This window comes from Toxorhynchites rutilus, chromosome 3 (genome assembly GCF_029784135.1).
Source record: "Toxorhynchites rutilus septentrionalis strain SRP chromosome 3, ASM2978413v1, whole genome shotgun sequence".
NCBI lineage: Eukaryota > Metazoa > Arthropoda > Insecta > Diptera > Culicidae > Toxorhynchites > Toxorhynchites rutilus.
Window position 1 is genome coordinate 245,627,961 of NC_073746.1, and position 20,822 is coordinate 245,648,782.

At 37.2% G+C, this 20,822-nt stretch overlaps 1 protein-coding gene across 2 annotated transcripts in view; it reads left to right on the top strand.

The window, feature by feature from the left end:
• Nucleotides 1-1,192: 1,192 nt before the first annotated feature.
• The window catches only part of LOC129779254 (katanin p60 ATPase-containing subunit A-like 1), a 54,431-nt gene continuing 34,801 nt past the window's right edge, over nt 1,193-20,822 (top strand). For both annotated transcript variants that reach the window (XM_055786641.1, XM_055786640.1), the window contains exon 1: nt 1,193-1,814. The gene's annotated coding sequence lies outside the window, so the exon portion shown is untranslated. The remainder of the gene's footprint in view (nt 1,815-20,822) is intronic.

Consider the following 20,822-nt stretch of genomic DNA (forward strand, 5'->3'; position numbering starts at 1 on the left):
GAAGTGCAAGTATTTGGATCGTTGTTTAGTAGTTATTTTCAGATTCTCATCGTGCAACGTTATTTGTCCAATGTACAAAGCGGGCAGTCAAAACGTCCAATGTAACATTTTTCGCTCGAAGGCTTGAATTTCTAACTTTTTAAAATCACATGACAACAGTTACGATTGGTTTTTCAGAGTTATTATTGACAGCTAGTGGTAAAAGTAGTGATAAAGATCGATTCCTTTTGAAACAATTCGCGGAACAATATTCCGATCTTCAACTCCGTTTTTCTCGAGTTGATGTGAATGTTACATAGGACCTTTTCAAAAGTTACGCGAGAATTGTTCACTCAGAGAGGTTTTCGCAAATGTCGAAAATTATATCAACAACGATAATGGTGCTTTGCTGCTATAAGTGCTCTATCTTCGAAATCTACGTCGCAAAGGAAAGACGAAACGTTTGATGGAAAGACGAAACGTTTGAAGGGAATTCACAAACCATGCACAAGTGTCTTGTTATGTGCAAGTTGACCCACCAGACTTACTTACCCTGGCTAAAAATTCTGTCCGAATCAGCGATGCCAGATGTGGAGATATCTTCATTTTCGAGACGTTAGACTTACTTTTTCAATTTTCGCGATGATTTTCATATCCGTATGCATTTATTTTCTTGACAGTTGCACAATATAGCAAAATCATATTTCGCACATCAGATTGCGTTAATGGCATTGAGCAGTGTTCCGTTCTTGTGAAATTATAATAATAATGAATTTTCAGGTGGAATTAACATATTACAGAAGCGAATTATGAATAAACATCAACTTTCCCATATCAGATATGCATTCTACGTAGTAGAGTAACACTTTTTTTTTGCATCTTGTGATATAGATTATGATGCAATAATGGTGAATTCTGTGGAAATATTAGAAAATATATAAAGAAATAATTAAATAAGGATCAGGGCTACGCGTTTTGAGTTCTCAGAAATCATGAAGCAAAATTTTTATTCAAACTTAAACAATCGGAACCCGTTTTGGGGATTACCAAATTGATAGTTTATTATATCAAATTATAAAGGTATTTGATATATCAAATAGATTCTCGGAAAAAATCGCCTGGCATTCATGGTTCAAACTGACAGTTCTACAATCGCTGTATTTCAACAGTCTGTTTTAATTTTACTCTCTCTCTCTTGTTGCTTCCTGACGATGCAACCGCCGCGGTTTACTAGTGTCTGTGCTGCTGGCTAGGGCAGACGCGAATACGGTTCTTATTCATTACGTTGTTCCCTTGTGTGCCGTCCTCCTCGTTTGGTCGGTGTGAAGAAACTAGTTCTTTTTTTCTATTTTGTGCAATTGAACAATGCAAACACCGCTTCGATTCTTTTTTGGAAGTTGATCGTGTAATAGGAGCTGCACACCAGCTGAATTTCTGCCATTTTAGTTTACACTGTTCCTTCCCTTGTTCCCGTCAGTTGTGGTTCGTTGTGAATCTCGTGTGTTTACCGAAAAGTGTCCAGCGCTGTGTTATTCGAGTGGAAATTATAATGCTACTCGAGAGAGAGAGGTGATTTACGGTAGAACACGATGAAGTGAAAATGAGTTGTCAAAGTCAAAACCGTTGTCAACATTGTCGTCACAAGCGTATCCAAAAACATTACCATCATCAACAGTGGCAGCATCAGCATCAGGTGTGAATTATTTCGAACTGGAAACGAGCAAGCCGATCGAGCCCGCAACAGCAACAGGGTACACTCCAGAATAATTTGCCTTGCCGAGGTTAACAGGAAGTTGGGAAACCTCTCCTGCGGCAAGTTGTTGCCCCAGCAAAAGGTAATTATATTTTCATTAGAATTGATTACCGGTTGGAAGTTGTATTCAAATACGCCGAGAAAGGTAAAAATCTCGTAGTGGATGGTAATTAGCCTCACTATTTGAAACACGTTCGATCAGTTGAATGAACATCGTCGCTTGGCTAACAATAAGATTTGTTTTTTTTTTTCTAAATTCAAACTTCTCACAAGTCGGAGCCTTGAAACAGTCGAGGACGCCCAGTTTCCAGCGTCAAGTGCTTCTACCCCACGCTGATATCGTTTTAGTCATCACCTGATTTAGAACCGACCGAACGGTGGTTTGTTGGGTGTCAGCGAGCAATGGGGCTTATGTTTTGATGTATTTTAACCGTTTCGCTGAGCCATAAAATTCCAGCGAAACATTATCTTTTATTGCGGTGATTGATGCACACTGTTTGGGTGAAATTTGAAGAAAGGTTTATGATGATACGAATCGAGTAACAACAAACGAAGATTTATACATAGAATTTCTGTGAAATATGCACTGATTCCCGTAGTCGTTCGCTGCTGGTACTGCTGGTATTCTGTAATTAGACTGGAAAGGCAACTCAGCTGTTGAATGAATCCTTTTCGTTAACTGGGCGGACATGTCAAACATCAAATAAAAATAGAGGGGAACTTCAATGAATTGTATGGCACTGAAAAATACTCGCGCGCTTGTTGACGTTCTAATTTGATCATAAAGGTTGTCTGTACATTTCTGATTGCATTTTCTCAGCGTTAAACATCGTAAGATTGCATATATTAAAGATAAAATAAACCACTAAAATTTAATCCAGGATTTTTGTCATACGAAAATAATCGTATAAATTTCGATAACATCTTCAGTTATATTCGAATGCCCCTCAAAGCAAAACTTCAAATTAAAGACGTCTATTGATACCGTTTTGCCTCATATTCCGAACACTTCATTTTTAAATGTAAATTTACTACACTTTAATGTTACAAATTATTGAATAATAAAAGCCCTGACATTCTTTGAGGTATAAGCTACATTTTAACATCATTTACAGGCATTGATTTAGCCTATAATTTAAAATATTAAACATTTGCAAAAAAGTGACAGTCAAAACTAACGATAAAATGCTTCCGTTAGCAAATTGCGTAAAAAACAAGCATCGTTAATTTTTATAGTTCTTTCAATTTCTTTGTTTGCTTATTTTCATGTTAGGTGCTAGAAAAGGTGAGAATCTACAATAAATGGATGAAAAAATGATATTTTATGCAGAAATATTCATTAAAATTAGTATTGAAGTAGTGTTCGGAATTTGATTCAAGTTTCTTTGCATGATTCAAATTCCGAACACTTCATTTTAAATATAAATTTACTGAACTTTAATGTTATAAATAGTTGAATAATGAGAGCCTTGACATTCTTTGGGTTATAGGATACATTTTCACATCATTTACTGGTATCGATACAACCTATAATTTATAATATTAAGCATTTGCAAAAAAGTGACAGTCGAAACCAATGATAAAATGTACGTTAGCAAATTCCGTAAAAGACAAGCACCATTATTTTTTCAGTTTTTGTGGTTTTTTCAACTGTTTTCATGAAAACTGCTAGAAAAGTAAGAATCTCCATTAAATGGATGAAAAAAAAAGATATTTTATGCAGACATATTTATTAAAATTAGTATTGAAGTAGAGTTCGGAATTTGAATCGAGTTTCGACGTATGATTCAAATCCCGAATACATCATTTTTAAATGAGAATTTACTGAACTTATAAATATATAAATATAATATATATGTTATAAATAATTCCATAGTGAAAACCCTAACATTCTTTGGTTTGTAGGTTTTATTTTAAAATTCATTTACAGGTATAGATACTGCCTATAATTTATAATATTAAACATTTACAAAAAAAGTGACTATCGAAAACCAGTGATAAAATGTTTGCAGTAGCAAATTCCGTCTAAAACAAGCATCGTGAATTTTTTGATTTTTGTATTTTAATTGCTCGGTTTGTTCGGTAAGAATCTCGTTACGAATCTAATATAAATTGTTAAAACAATCTTTTATGAAGAAATCTTTATTAAAATTAACGTTAAAGTAGTGTTCGAAATTAGAATCAAGGTTCGACGCATGAATCGAATTCCAAAAGAAAATGTTTGAACACTATTTTCCGGCAAATACAACGATAGTTCACAAATTAGGGTTCAAGGACAATCCAATTCTGGTGCAACAGTATAAAAAGAACATTTGTTAACAAATGTTTGCACGCTCTTTCCTTGCAAAACGCTAGTCGCAGGTGCAAACCAACGAGAGTAAAATTGATTTTCTTAGCCAGGTCTTCAACTAAAACCACAATGACAAAACCGGGGTCGTGAAGTAACAGGGCGAACTTGATTATTATACTACATTTTCATATAACATATCCAAGAGTATAACTTCCTTTCTCGTTTGATCTATGACAGCGCGTTTCGCGCTCAAACGAAACCCATCCCAGGTTCCACTATTCGTCGAAGGCCTCCCATTCCATGGTGGGATAGCCAATGTTCCAAGCTTTATGTAGAAAAATCGAATGCATTTAAAGCTTTTCGGAAACGTGGAACCCCTGAAAAATTTCAAACGTATTTATCTCTTGAGAATCAGTTCAAAAATTTGATCAAAGGTAAAAAACGTGCTTATTGGCGAAATTTCGTGGGAGGTTTGTCACGAGAAACGTCAATGAAAAAATTATGGAAAGTGGCTCGAAACATGAGAAACCGCTCTTCAACGAATGAAAGCGAAGAATATTCACATCGATGGATTTTTAATTTTGCACGGAAGGTTTGTCCTGATTCCGCACCTGTGCAAAAAATAGTTCGAGATATACCACAAGATAGGTGCGATCTTGATTCCGAGTTTTCGATTGTAGAATTCTCTCTTGCTCTCCTTTCTTGTGACAATTCTGCCCCAGGATCGGATCGAATTAAGTTCAACTTGCTGAAAAACCTCCCTGATGTTGCGAAACATCGCTTGTTGAATTTATTCAATCGGTTTCTGGAGCATAATATTGTTCCAGATGACTGGAGACAAGTACGATTTATAGCTATCCAAAAACCCGGAAAACCTGCGTCCGACTTCAATTCGTACCGCCCAATAGCAATGCTGTCTTGTATACGGAAATTGTTGGAGAAAATGATCTTATTTCGCCTTGATCGATGGGTTGAAAAGAATGGCCTACTCTCAGATACACAATATGGGTTCCGCAGGGGCAAGGGGACGAATGATTGTCTTGCGTTGCTTTCTTCAGAAATTCAAATGGCTTACGCCGAAAAAAAACCTTTGATTCCTTTGATTCTGTTTCAATAGAGGTTTTGTCAGACAAATTACACTCTCGGGGTCTGCCGCCTCTATTGAATAATATGTTATATAACGTGCTTTGTGAGAAACATTTGAACTTTTCTCACGGAGATTCGGCAGTAAGTCGGTTCTCTTACATGGGCCTTCCCCAGGGCTCATGTTTAAGCCCTATTTTGTACAACTTCTATGTAAGCGACATCGACAATTGCCTTACACAAAATTGCAGCCTAAGACAACTTGCAGATGATGGAGTGGTGTCTGTCGTAGGATCAAACGAATCCGACCTGCAAGGACCCTTACAAGATACTTTGAACAATTTTTCAACCTGGGCCATTGGGCTAGGGATCGAATTCTCCACGGAGAAAACAGAGATGGTGGTTTTTTCTAGGAAGCATAGACCAGCAAAACCAAAGCTTCAACTTTTGGGTAAACCGATCACTCATGCTATGTCATTCAAGTATCTTGGGGTCTGGTCTGGTTAGGTATCTGAGTAAAAAACAGGAAGTGGGTTATATCTATGGTATAACCGCAAGGGTGACGTAGGACTATCGTTGATTTAGAGATCATTTGTTTGAAGTTGAATCTAAATCCATTCTGAATGAATGAATAAATGAATATTTGGGGGACTTCGAAAACGAGAGCGTTACACGTTGGAGGCACAAGGTTTTATGCATCCAATATAGGATACGAAAAACCTTGTTCTGAAGAATAATCTTCATAAGCTTTCCTGCTAACTGCACTTGATTGACAAATCACAAAACCAAATGTATTACATGGATATTTTATGGATAGAAAACATTAAAATAAACTCTTCCACATGAATGTATTTTTAAATTCCCAGAGGAACTCGCAGATTATTTTCAGTAACGATTAGATATTTCCACATTTTCCTCGATACTGGAAGCCACTGGTGGGATAAATGCTAACTCGATAATCACCTGTTAATAGCTTTTGATTGAAATTTATATTTGGTCACAGTGTTACATGGATAGAAAACATTAAAATAAACTCTTTCACATGAATGTATTTTTAAATTTCCAGAGGAACTGGCAGATTATTTTCCGAATCTTTCTCGATGCTGAATGGCATCCAAACGGAAAGAATTCAGTTTTCAAGCAAACTGCTTGCGTTTGTTTGCGGGCAGATCTCGATCCTCCGCCGTCAGGCACCCTCAGCATCGATGTTGTCTTGTCGATGTCCTCACGAAAAATGAATGCGTCTCACCACCAGAATATCGCTTAAGTATGCTTTTTGTGCGTGATTGAATCGAGAGAAGGCGTGGTTTACGATGGCAATTTGGAGGGGAATGAACTCTCTGAGCTCGGAACTTTCGGCGTCTGAGCAATAATCGATTGCGTGCGCATACAATATTGGATACGGAAATATCCTACTGATGGGGAAGAATAATCTTCAGAAGCTATCCTGTTAATTGCGATTGATTGGAAAATCACAAAACCAAATGTATTTGGTCACAGTGTTACATGGATAGAAAACATCAAAATAAACTCTTTCACATGAAGTTATTTTTAAATTCCCAGAATAACTGGCAGATTATTTTCAGTAACGATTAGATATTTCCACATTTTCCTCGATACTGGAAGCCCACCAGTGGTTAATGCTAACTCGATAACCACCTGTTAATAGCATTTGATTGAAACATATTTGGTCACAGTGTTACATGGATAGAAAACATTAAAATAAGCTCTTTCACATGAATGTATTTTTAAATTCCCAGAGGAACTGGCAGATTATTTTCCGGATCTTTCTCGATGCTGAATGGCATCCAAACGGAAAAAAATCCGCGCGTGTATATGTGTGTGTAGCGGCTGCTTCGAGATCTTCCCGGGGAACCGTTTGTGGCATCACTCTCCTCCTGATGGATTCCCTTCTGGCCTAAGGTACACAAACAGGCTCTTGGTGACACCGTTCATCCGCGCTTTCATGATAAACGAAGAGCTTCACCACAACAGCGACAACATGCTCCAATCGCTGTTCAATTAGAACTGAGTAGATCTCCGAGCGGCGCTCGCTTATATACCGATTGGTAATTTCAATAGCCTGTTTTGAAAGCAATTTAAGACTATTGAAACAAGTTTTTGGATCAAAAAGTAACAAGTATAGAAAGCGTAGACATTTTATCTTTCGAATGAAGTGTTTATCATACCATTTCGTTCAGTTGTTTAGGAGCTATTAACGCTCCAAATCTCGGTCTCCGGCGTAACGCTTTCGTTTTCGAAACTTTGATTTTACACCCCAGTATAGAAATGAAAGACGTAGTCCTACGTCAAAAATGTCAACAAAGAATAAACTTTCTCCGTACAATTACCGGCACCTGGTGGGGAGCCCATCCCGAAGATCTTATAATGTTGTATCGAACAACTATTCTTCCAGTGATGGAGTATGGCAGTTTCTGTTTTCAATCAGCTGCCAAAACACACCTCATTAAACTCGAGCGAATTCAGTATCTTTGTCTCCGTATTGCGTTGGGATGTATGCCCTCAACGCATACAATGGGGATCGTTCCTACGATCTTCTATGCAAAGTATGGGCGTATCAATTGTGATAATATGTACTTTACTGATGGGTCCTCTATGAATGAGTCCACAGGATTTGGAGTGTTCAACGAATTTTTTTAGCACCTCCCACAGTCTCCAGAATCCTTGCTCAGTGTATATTGCTGAATTGGCAGCGATACACTGGGCGCTGGACAGCGTCGCCTCACGACCTGTTGAACACTATTACATTGTAACGGATAGTCTTAGCTCTGTCGAAGCTATCCGTTCAGTGAGGCGAGAAACGAGAATACGAGAAATTTTGAGTGCTTTATCCAGACGCTGTTATGTCATCACCTTTGTCTGGGTCCCTTCACATTGCTCGATTCCGGGTAATGAGAGGGCTGACTCATTAGCAAAGGTGGGTGCGATTGAAGGCGACATTTATCAGCGTCAAATCGCCTTCAATGAATTTTATTCTTTAGTCCGTAAAAATACCATCGCTAACTGGCAACGCAGATTGAACGAAGATGAATTGGGCCGGTGGTTTCACTCAATTATCCCTAAGGTTAGCCTCAAACCGTGGTTCAAAAGTCTGGACTTGAGTCGGGACTTTATTCGCACCTTCTCCCGACTCATGTCTAATCACTGTTCGTTAGACGCGCTACTTTTTCGTTTTAATCTTGCCAACAGCAATCTCTGCGTTTGTGGCCACGGTTACCACGACATCGAACGTTGTTTGGTCGTGCGAGTTATATTTCTTGTCGCCAGATCGAATTTAGGAAACTCCCTTCGGGCTCGAGGAAAGCAGCTCAATGTCCCGGTGAGAGATGTGTTGGCTCGGTTAGACCTTGATTACATGTCCCAAATATATGTTTTCCTTAAAGCTATCGATCTTCGAGTGTGAGTGTTCATACATCCTTTTCCCCTCCTTTTTGTCCTTCACGAGCTATCGGCTCCCATCCTACTAATATTAGAATAAGTTAAATTGTAAATACATATTAGATGTAAGGATAGTTTTAATAATTGAGTGTGAAGCGTCAGTGTGAATGAGAATGTGAATGTGAATGTGAGTGTGAGTGTTAACACATCTCCTTACATCCCATCCTTTTCCTAATGAAAATGTGTCACCCTTCTAAACTCGAGTCGACCGCGAGTAATCGGTTTCCTATTTTATTAACCATAGAATTAGGGAAACATGTTAATATATGCTAGTAGAAATATAGTCAGGAGTATGGCTCCTTTAAACTTATGTAACTGAGCCTGTAAAAATAAACGGATTAATTAAAAAAAAAATACATATCCAAAAATCAGAAATGTGTTGTTTTTGATTTGTAAACAAATGCATTTTGGCTGTTCGGAATTTGAGACAAATGTGATTAATGTAATTTTTAGTTTTCACCATGAAACTATATTTGTGAATAAATTTTTTTGAAGTTAAATGAAAAAGAAGGCTCTATTGTATCCAAAAATCAAATTAATTTTGCGATAAAGTACCATTTTGAGTAATGAGACACATATAATGGTCACCAAAGCTTAAGTGTTCGGAATTTGAGACAAAACGGTACACACCTGACGGATTTCATGTCAACTCGTCTTAGGAGTTGGCAGCACCGTCTCAGAAGACAGTGAAACGTGGGTATAAAAACATGGGTCATTTAACCCTTTTACTACGGCAGTGTTGTCCGCGGGGTGCTACCGCTGAACGAAGCACTATGCCGAAAATTATGCATATCGCGCTGGTGTGACCAATGTGCTGTATCACTCTGATGTCTATAGACAACACTAGTAGAAAAAGGGTTAAACAATTTTTTATACTTAAAATTAAAAAAAAGACTACTTTTTGAAAAAGGTAAATAAAATTTAAAAATTTTTACAAAAATTTATGTCTTCAAAACCAAAATATCTACAAAATTTTGGTTGAAAGATGAAATGTAGGAAATTGTTTAAATTTTAATAAAAAAATACAAAATTTCGCTGAAAAAAAATTATTTTAAAAATTAACTCATTTTTCTCAAAAAAATATTATAAATACCTTTTTTCCATTCAGAAACATGTCAAACGAGAGAATTTACTAAAACGTATTCTAGAATATTTAAACTAAAATGTATTCTAGAATATTTAAACCAATGAATACTGATCAAAAGTGAAATAGGGAAACAAAAATCCGAAAATCAAACATGATTCCGTGTGTGGATGTAATTTTTGCGGCTTCGATATTAAGCATTTCGAGTGATTTTATTGCAAAATGAATTCGCTGATGGTTATATTTCGGTTTGTGAGTTGACAGAGAAGCGATATTAGGTATGTACGGAAAAGTAAATTCTTTCATAAGTGGTAAATTGAAATTATTGAAATAATTGCACTGGTGAGGTTGAAATGGACAGTCACATCCAATGCATGATGGAAAGTGAAGAGAATAATATTGAACTCTTTTTTATATTGCTTTTTTTGGTTCTATTTCAGTTACTGGACACACAAGCACTGAGAGAGAGCGAAATTATTCCTCTCGCGAGCGATAAACTTCTACGCTTCGTATGACCTGTCCATATTCTCCCCACTACATGTCCGATAAAAATGTTCTACTTTTCGGCTTGTTTTAATTTCAGTAAAAAACATGAAAACACATTTTTATAAAACATTTGGCCAATTATTTCGAAAACCAGTATATTGAACTGTAAGAAACTGCTTTTAATGCATGAGTTTCCAAAGATACAATTGAAGTTTTCCTTAACATGTCCGTCTTACCCCCATACCAAAAATTTCGTAGATAGCCTTCTGAAAAGGCTGCAATGAACAAGGGTTACCTAACAAAATATTGAATCTTAAAATTGATCGAAACTTTCGGAATCGGATTCAACTCATATCAATAACCGTACGATTATGAGTTTGAGTCATTTTTCATACATTCGCTATTCTCAGAGCAATAGAACCTATATTCTGAAAACAGATAGCAAACTTTCACTCTCATATGACAGAGCCGGGTATCAATCGTGTACATATTACATGTTTTTATGGTTACTATAAATTGTAAATTACACAGTTGCCATTTAGGCGTAAGAGTATTCCTTCTGTTCCTACATTGTTCAGTAGACCGGACAACGGACGGTTGATATGATCATTGTTGTGTTATTAATAGCTCAACAGTCCGATGTTACTTGCAGAGCAGACCAGTTTTATGGATGTATCGGTCTTCATTCTACCGTGGATCGATCTCCATTGCTGATGATTGTATTCTAAAACAACACAAAGATGGTCAATTGGAGTTTAAAACTCACGGTCGATCGCTTAGCTAGCGAACGCACAACCAATGTGGCTACGAAGACCCCCACTATGACTTTATCTAAATAGAATGTAACGAAAACTTGTTTTCGACTTTCAAAAGAAGGGAAAATAGATCTGCATGGTGGGGTACGAATTCGAGTTTGTCTCACTGTATGGTAACCAAACTATGGAATCCGATTTTGAAACTAGCGATCAGAAACATAGAATCTAATACATGCATAAGAATCTCAATCTGAAATTCAGGGTTCTGGAAACAATTTTTTTGTGGCAATAAAAAAGCACTTGAATATTTGAAAGGCTTCAAAGAACAAACAAAAATCCGTGATACCACGCAATGCGGTTCATCGTGAGTTTGTTTCATATGTAATGATACTACACTCCCATATAAAATAAAATCTTCTTCACAAGATTAACAAAGGAAACCCCGAGACGGCTTTACAATGATGCGAATCGGCGATTTATTCTGTGACGTTTCTCGCGCAATGCTGTAATCGTAACACTTTGGTTACACAGTAGCTAAAGTGCAGAATGGTTATAGTTAGTTCATACTTAGCTTATTAACGTGTAGTCGTAGTTGTTATTCTAATTCTGAAGAGCACAGTCATATCCGAGAGCTCTTTTAAGACGGTTTTATTTAGCTTGCCCTGTAATCTGTTTGTATGTTTGTGACGTGTTTGTCTGTAGCGACCACTGACCCACATTAATTGAAATTTGACCCCCTTTATTGGAAATAAAGGTGGAACACACCTTTATTTCTATAGTCATTATAAAACTGCGTATTTCATGATCCTAAAAATTCAAGATGGCGGCCGCTACAAAATGGCGGATCACATATTTTCTCAAAACCTCATCGATATGGGTTTTCCCCAAACCCCATCAATATGGGTATCAAATGAAAGTGCTTGACTAGTAGAATACGGTTATTTATGAAAGATGCAAATCCAAGATGGCTGCCACTACCAAATGGCGGACTACATATTATATCAAAACCCCGTTAATATGGGTATCGAATGAAAGGGCTTCACTAGTAGAACACAGTTATTTATGAAAAATACAAATCCAAGATGGCTGCCACTACAAAATGGCGGACTATATATTTTCTCAAAACATCATTAATATGTGTATCAAATGAAAGGGCCTGACTAGTAGAATACGGTTATTTATGAAAAATGCTAGTAGATCACAGCAGATAATGAGAAATCCTAATCCAAGATGGCCGCCATCACAAAATAGCAAATTACTTTATTAAACGGTTTTATTTAGCTTGAACTGTTTGTATGTATGTTTGTATGTCTGTAGGATTGTTCCAAATTAATAGAAATTTGACCAATAGGAACTGACCGAATTTATAAAACACCTTTATCTCTGTTGTCATTTTAAAGTGAACTAGCGCATATGTGTCAAATTAGGTATTCGAATATTTCAAAACATTTAAATAATTTTGTCTTCTTCATGATTTACAGTAGTTATATAGTATATTTTTACGGATTCACATGTTTTATAGGATTATAAGATCCACATTCTATTGGTGTCAATGCGCCCCTCACTTGAGCTAACTTTGAATCAACTATCCGATGATTATTTGGCACGTATTCAGACCATTTCTGGATTATAACACTTACAAATATTGTAAACATCATGCTTGCACACCATTTGTATAAGATTTACATAGCTAAACCATTAAAATAACGCATTTTGATGAACTCTATTCTGATCATGAGTTGTCCAATTCAATTATGTTCAATTATGCACTTTCAAAATGCCCAAGAAAAGGTAATATTCTGAAGAAAGCCTAAATTATGAATGGATCAATATGACAGTAAACTCAAGCAATGATAAATGCAACATATACTTGTGAATTCGAATGTTTTCATTCAAAAATGGTGATTTCAAAAACCGGACAAACCATGATCATTTTTGGGGCAAACCATGATCAGAGGTGGTCAAACCATGATCATAATTCCTCTTTAAGGAAAATCGTTAAAAAGCATAAAAATTTAAATAATTTCAACAGCTTATGGTAGTATTGGCCACTAGAGACTTAGGGCTTTTCAACAAACCCAAACTCGTATCGATTATGTGTGATTTTCATGAAGAAAAATCGATTTGCATTTACTATTAACGTAAGAACACCCCAAATCGGACAAACCAAGATCATTTACCCTACGAGAACAAACAAAGAAAGTCATCCGACTTCTTGAAATATCAGAGGAGGAAAGCAACCAATTCGGATTCTGTGTAAAAAAAAATCAAGCATTCATCAACTGGTTTAATCGGAAGTGTCACACTCGTTTTTTACCCACGTATGTATACGCGTAGCTGATACATCATCACGGGATTGAATTTACGCTGTTTTTATTGTCTGTTACAGTAACCTCATTTTCATGTTAGCTGAATCCCGTTTCCAACGCAATATTGACAAAGTTTTTCCAAGTCCATCGTCCGATGACAAGAAACAAGCAGAAACGCGAAAAGGGCTCCATGTGGAGCCCTCCTGCTCTCGCTGCTCCACCCCTTCGTTTGCTGTTTGTGAATCAAATTCGCTTCGAATAGTGTAGAGTAACACGCGTGACACACGTGTATGCGAAACTGACTCATTTTATTTACCTGTACCAGATATCCAAATTTGGTCGCGAATGATGAATCCATCGAGAGTTTGACGCTAACAGGCACAAACTATTTATTAGTTGTTTTACTTCTTTTTTCTTGCCTTGTGTGAGTGTATATATAGTTTCACTGTATCGATTTCTGCATTTGTAACCTGAGAACCCCCTCACCGTAATATCAATGGGAGTAATTCACTTGACGACATATTGTAAGCTTTCTCGTGCCAGAGGTTGAGAGTTATCTTCGGAATGGCCTAATTAAGCGTGTTGCTATTTTCGCCTCAAGGTTGACTTATTTTGCCTTCGCGTTGTCACTCTTGTCACCTTTGTTCGACGAACAAGAGGGGCAAGACAAGACCACAAAGTCAAATGAAATCGAATAGGCACTTGGGCTGTGTAAGCAGTTCCACATTGCGCGTGCGACATTAGGAGACCGTCCACGAGAGTACAAGACGCACCGGTCGTCATCAAGGGTGCGAGGAGGGAGGGAGGTGAAGAGGGGACGTGAGCAATGTCTTACTACAGTTACTGGTAAAGACCATACGCAGTTTTCACCGTTCTTTTTTCTGGCCTCTCAAGTGTCTTTCATCGATACTTACACTATTTTAATTGCAGTTGAATGAACTGTTTCAGGAACGCTTCCTGTTTCCTCGTCGGATTGTTTAATTTCGTCGTCTAGAGACGGTGTGATAGTATGGTATAGTGGGGGAGGGGTAGAAATGATTTAGAGCTGTTACAGTAGCGATTCCTTTTGCATTGCGCAATTCGTCTCCTAGGGAGGAAAAAATGCTTTAGAATCGCTATATTTTTAGATCTCGCGTCGAATGGCACAGTTTGAAGCGAGCAACGTTTCGGGCGGATAATTCCTTCGTACGGCGGGGGGTGGCAACCCCTTCGGCTCCGTCGATGATACTAGGTACTGGGTGTGCTTAGCACTTAAAATGCAGTTTACTTGCTCACGAGAAGGTCGTTTGTTGGCTCCACTATTTTTTTTTATTTGAACGATGGTGCGGTCGCACACCTTCACACAGACACGGGTACTTCTATCGTCATCGGTAGCGGAATAACCGTTGTCATAAAGGTTGTCGTCGAGAGGATTGTTTCAACAATAAAAACGTGCGAATATAAGCAGCCTCGCACGCGCCTACAACGATTTGTCTTGACTGGACGGAGCTATGTCAGGCAAATGATGTTTCTGTTTGTTGATAGTTGGAATCGCTGCTCAGTTTTTTTTCTACGATAGGAGATGAGTTTTTCTATATTGGTTATTAAAATTCATGAGGTTTCTTCATAGACTTGGATACGTGGGTTCAAATGAATGATACTGTTCTCAGATACACAGGTTAGTTTGACAATAGTTCTAAGAGAACCTATTGCTGCTATAGCAGAAAAATTCGCAACTGTTGATCTTTGTTAGCTTTGAGTAATCAGTTGTACAACTTGACGGAAAACACACAGAATCTCTATTCGATGACAATAACGTTCCTCAGTGCTCCCGTGGTTAGCGCCACACTGTCACATACATATAAAACCGGGGGGTTCGGGTTCGATTCCCGATCTGGCCGGGGATTTTTCATCAAAGAAATTTCTTCCGACTTGCATTGTGGTCACCAGGGTTACCATATCTACAGAATAATCTGTATTTATACAGATTTTTCAGATTTTTTAAATACAATATTAGTTATGTCCAGGATTGCCATGATAAAATCTGTATTTTTGTTCTAAAAATCATAGTTCTTTTCCAGAAAATCTGTATTGATATCTGTATTGAATTTATAGGTCTATTTTCAGCTTCATTATTATTGTTTTGCATAGTTATTATTGATTTGACGTTGTTGATGGTATTCGTGTAGCGCCAGCAAACATATACACTAGTGTGGCAGCGAAAATGGTCATGTCAAATTTAAAAAACCCACCATGTACATTTTGTTTATTGGCCCAAAAAAATTACCTGTGCAAAATTTCAGCTCAATCGGACATGATATATGGGTGCCTCAAAGCTCTCAAAGTTTTGATTTTTTGATCCTCGAAAATCTTCCAAGGAGGGAGTAGAAGAAATTTAGAAAATCGATTTTTTTTTCGATGCCAAATGATTTAAAAATGCATAAAACGTCGAGATCTGGTGTTATCTCGAAAAAATCATTTCCGATTGAGCTGAAACTTTGCACAGATCATTTTTTTGGGCCAATAAACAAAATGCACATGTTCGGTTTATGAAATTCGATGATGAACTTTTTTTCCATACATCCATTGCCCCTCTAAGGGAGGGTATAACAGCGAACGAGATGCCAACTTATCTGTACATAAGAAAAGAAGACGAAGAAATTCGACCAGCAAATATCCTATTTGGTATAACGCTCGCATAAGGTATTACAAGAATAGAAAACAAAAAACACACAAAAAATATAAAATAGGCAAAAGTAATCAAAATTTGCTGGAATATCAGAATATTTCCCAAGAACTCAATTTTGCCATTAACCCTTTGCGGTCGCATTAAATTTGGTCATGGGTATCGTACTGGTCGGAATTATTTTTCCTTGAAAAGACAGTGATACATGCAAGATTATGAAAAATAAACATTTTTTATTGTTTTTGTGAACTATGTATTATGAACTATGTGATGAACTATGTGAACTATGTAAGTATTTACTTAACACTTTGACGTTCGCACGATTCGTAAAAAAATATGCGCTTGGCGCCGGCAGCGCTAACTCGGATTACTTGTCGCCGCCCGTTCTTGACATTATCGGGAAATTAGAAATTGAAATAGAAATAGATCTAGATCTAGAAATAGAAATCTAATCTTATCGTTAGTTTTCATAAGTTCTCAACCCTATTCCCCTAATTTCATGAAATTTCGAAGACGTAAATATTACAAACATGTTCGTATTCCCCCCACTATATGTCAATGCGGATAATCATCGAATAAATGTTCTTCTTTTCGGTCTGTTTTAATTTTATTAAAAACATTGAAAAACCTTTGACCGATTATTTCGAAAAACAGTACATTGAAATGCAAGAAACTGCATTTAAGTTTGGTAAAACACGAGTTTCGAAAAATATAATAAAAGTTCTTCTTAATATGTCCGTTTTTCCCCACCTTCCCTACTTATAAAAACATTAAAATTGATAGTCTGTGTATGTTATTGTAACTTAAACTAAACCCCAACAGAATGCAAATGATACTCAAGTGCTATCGCCGGCCACTGAGATACTATGCGCACGAAACCACTGTGGTGTCGTCGGCAGTCAGGCGCTAGTTTGCGTGCGTAACCACTGTGGTGTCGCCGGACGCCAAAATGTTAACAATGTATTTTAATGTGTTATTTTTGTATGAAAATTATAGTTTGTAATTCGTCTTCGTGTGAAATCTTTCTTTTTTTCTTTCAAGATTAAATCATATGAAGTATAATCAATACATAATTTTATTTTTATCATCCGTTGAATATGAGTCACTTTTGCCATTTATGCAAAAAATGTGTAATTAATGCCAGCAATGTGCATCTGAAAAGAACAGCACTTTTCACTTTTAACAAGCAAAGATTTTTTACATGAGATTATTCAGATGAGATAAGACACTTATGCAAACAATTATTCTGCATAAAAAATTCAAATAACATGAGACATTTATGCAAAGAGTAGTTCTGATACTTATGAATAGTCTTTTCCATCACACCAAAGTGTTACAATGGCTAAACTCTGCTGTTATGATTTTTGTCCTACGTTCCTGTGCATTCAACGCACTGTGCGTTGTCTTGTGCGGGTGACTACTTTGCTTGATACTGAATACCGTTATCTATTACTCATAGGAGCACCGTATTGATTCGGGAACAGGTTCACTAGACATCAAGCTTCGTTTAGGAAAAGCATAAACTGATATTTGGTTGAGTAAAATATAAGACTAGCATGGTTTCTTGCTGTGGTGGCTGAGAGTAGACAAACGACCAGAACGGTAAAAAAGGTATGGTGGCTGAGAGCAGACAAACGACTACAAAGAGTTAAAAGTGCGCACGAAGTGTATAATAGAAAGATCGAAACTGGAGTCAAATCATGTACGAGGAAATTCTTTAATTACGTAAAGTCTAAGCTCAAAAGCAATAACTTTCCATCGCACATGCATCTCGATGAAGATGTAGGGCATTCTAAGAACGAAATTTGTGATCTCTTTGCGAATTTCATTCAGGAAATATACTCCACATTTTCCGAAGAAAATCGCGATCGGAACTACTTTTCATTTTTACCTGAATATCCAAATGACATATCGATGAACTATCTTTCACAACAAGAAATATGCCATGCATCAAAGAAACTAGATGGAACGAAAGGACCAGGACCTGACGGAATAGCACCTGTATTTCTGAAGAACCTAGCTGAGGAACTCACCCGTTCCCTTGTATTGCATTTTCAATGTGTCACTACAATCTGGAATATTCCCAGAAAAATGGAAACAATCTTTTTTGGTACCTATCTTTAAATCAGGCGCTAAATCTGACGTACGTAATTATCGTGGAATTGCCATTATCTAAACAATTCGAAGGAATAGTGAATGAAAAAGACTTCCAACAAATAAAGAATAGAATAACGTGTACACAACATGGCTTCTTCAATGGACGCTCAGCTACAACTAATCTGTTGACATTTGTGACTTTTATTTTGAATGCGTTGGAAAACGGCAACACGTAGAAGCTCTTTACACTGACTTCAGTAAAGCATTTGACAGCATCGACGTTCCATTACTACTCTTCAAATTGCAGAAAATTGGAATGGAACAAGGACTCTTAAATTGGCTCTATTCTTATCTAACAAATCGTGAACAATTTGTTCATTTTCAAAATTCTCTCTCAAATCCAGTAAAAGTCACTTCGGGAGTCCCACAAAGCTCTCATCTTGTTCCCCATCTTTTCATTCTGTACGTTAATGACATCTCCTTCGTCCTCAAGCGTATTAAAGCTTTTCGCAGAAATTGGTAATGGAAACAACATCGAAGCATTCCAAAACGAAATACATGTATTCCATACTTGGTGTAATAGAGATCTACTAAAACTGAATGTAAAAAAATGCAACTCCATTACATTAAGCAGAAAAAATCATGTACCAAATATTGTAATACGTCTTGGAAATCAAAATGTAGAGAAATGTGTTAGAGATCTAGGCGTCGTCCTGGACTGTAAACTCACATTCATAGAACACTAAAATAGTGTGTTAAGCTTTGTCAAACGCTTCTCACATAACTTCCACACCCAAAATTGATTATTAGCTCATGTTTTGTCATCCCGATTTATGACATTAAATGAGACATAACATAACAGAATATGTCATGACTCACAAATACTGTTAAGCATTTGTATAATACACATGGTACAGCAATATAAGATTAATACGAGCGAGCGAAACAAAAGACAAATAAGCTTTCCACATACTTTGCCACATACACGGCCCAGACCGAGATAGATATTGTTCTCCTTCATGCGCTCCTTTTTTACTCTTAGAAAACACTTCCCAACTTTATTCTATAATCAGGTGCAATATTATCACGTATTTAATGAACAACTGTCGAAGCATCATTAGCCACGTAGATAGCGTGGTCGAGTAAAATAGCTTTGCATTCCAGCCGGCCTTGGTTTGATTCCCATTGACGTCGTTATGGACTTTTTTTGCACAATCCCAAATGAAATAAGAAAAGAAAACAGAAAGAGATGTCTAATGAGCTTTTAAAACAGCTCATTATTTGCGCATTTGACTCTACAGCACACGGAATGGGATCATTTCTGCCAAAGATGAATTGTTTTCTGCCAACGCTAGTTTGGGTGCAGGACCCATACACAATCAAGTTGTTGTATTTACATATGTAAGGCCCATTCCGGAATACTGTAACATCGTTTCGGACCCGTATATGGTCGTACACGAAGAACGCATTGAGTCAGTCCAGAATATAAATGGGCGAGCGCTCACGAGCCGCTCATTTGAGCCGGCTCGTCAGAACGAGCGTACGATCCACGGTTCTTCACAATTGAACCGCGGTTCAAAAAAGAGCTGCTTTTAAAAAATGTCTCGGCTCAAAAAAAAAAGCCGCGGTTCAAAAAAGAGCCGCCTTTTGAAAGAGTCTCGGCTCAGAAAGAGCCGCTTTTTGAAAGAGTCTCGGTTAAAAAAAGATTCGCGGTTCAAAAATGAACCGCTCAAATGAGCCGGCTCGTTTCAATGAACGAGCGGCTCTGGGCCGCTCACTGAAATGAACCGTTTTGCCCACCTCTAGTCCAGAAACAGTTTTTCTTATTTGCACTCCGTAAATTGAACTGGACCTCATTTCCACTTCCTTCTCATGAAGCACGCTGCATGTTCATAAACATCCTAGCACTGAAGGAACGCCATAGGTTTGCAATGCTTTCTTTCGTTAATGATCTAATTTCGAAACGAGTACAATCAGCTGAATTACTTGAAAAATTAAATTTCTATGTACCTGGGCGTCAATTAAGAACACGCAATTTGTTTCTAACCAAAACACTCAGAACAAATTATGCAAACAACGCTCCTATCAATCGCATGATGCGTATATACAATCAGCACTGCGAATTAATTGACACAACAATGAATAAAAAACAGCTAAAAAGAAACATGTACCATAGGAATAATATTTAACTTAAGAAAACATTGTAACATTAATATATAAGTATGTAGTCTACATTTGTTTGACGAAAATGAAGAAATAAATAAATAAAAACATAAGAAAAGTCAACGTTTGTCCACGGAGGGGGAATAGAGATGTCTGGAATCGTACTTTTCCTGTCCTTATGGTATTTGTACAGCCACTAACCGCAAAGTTTTTGAATTGATATGTATTTCGTATGAATAAGATGAGTATAATTTTTTCAAAGAAATTTGGCTGTAGAAGTCGATGTTATCACTTCATTCTGGAAAAGGAGTCTCTTGCCAAAAATAGTTTGAGAATCCCTGTTATAAACGATCCTTGTATTGAATTCCGTCCTTATGGCCTGATAAATTATTGTATTGTAAATGCTTTTATGACCTGCAGTACTGCAAGCGATACAGCGGCGTGAAAGTCGTCATGTACCTTAACCCATTACTGCCCAGGTGTACAAGAACTTGATCCAAATGGCATGAATCTTTCTAGTCCATCTAGGTTTATCATGTGCTCCCTTGGCCGAGTGGTTAGCGTCATAACTAACATGCCGGGTGTTCGGGTTCGATTCCCGTTCTGGTCGGGGGAATTTTTCGTCAAAGAAATTTCCTCCGACTTGCACTGTGATCACGCGTATTCTAGAACTTGCCACTCAGAGCATGCATTCAAGGC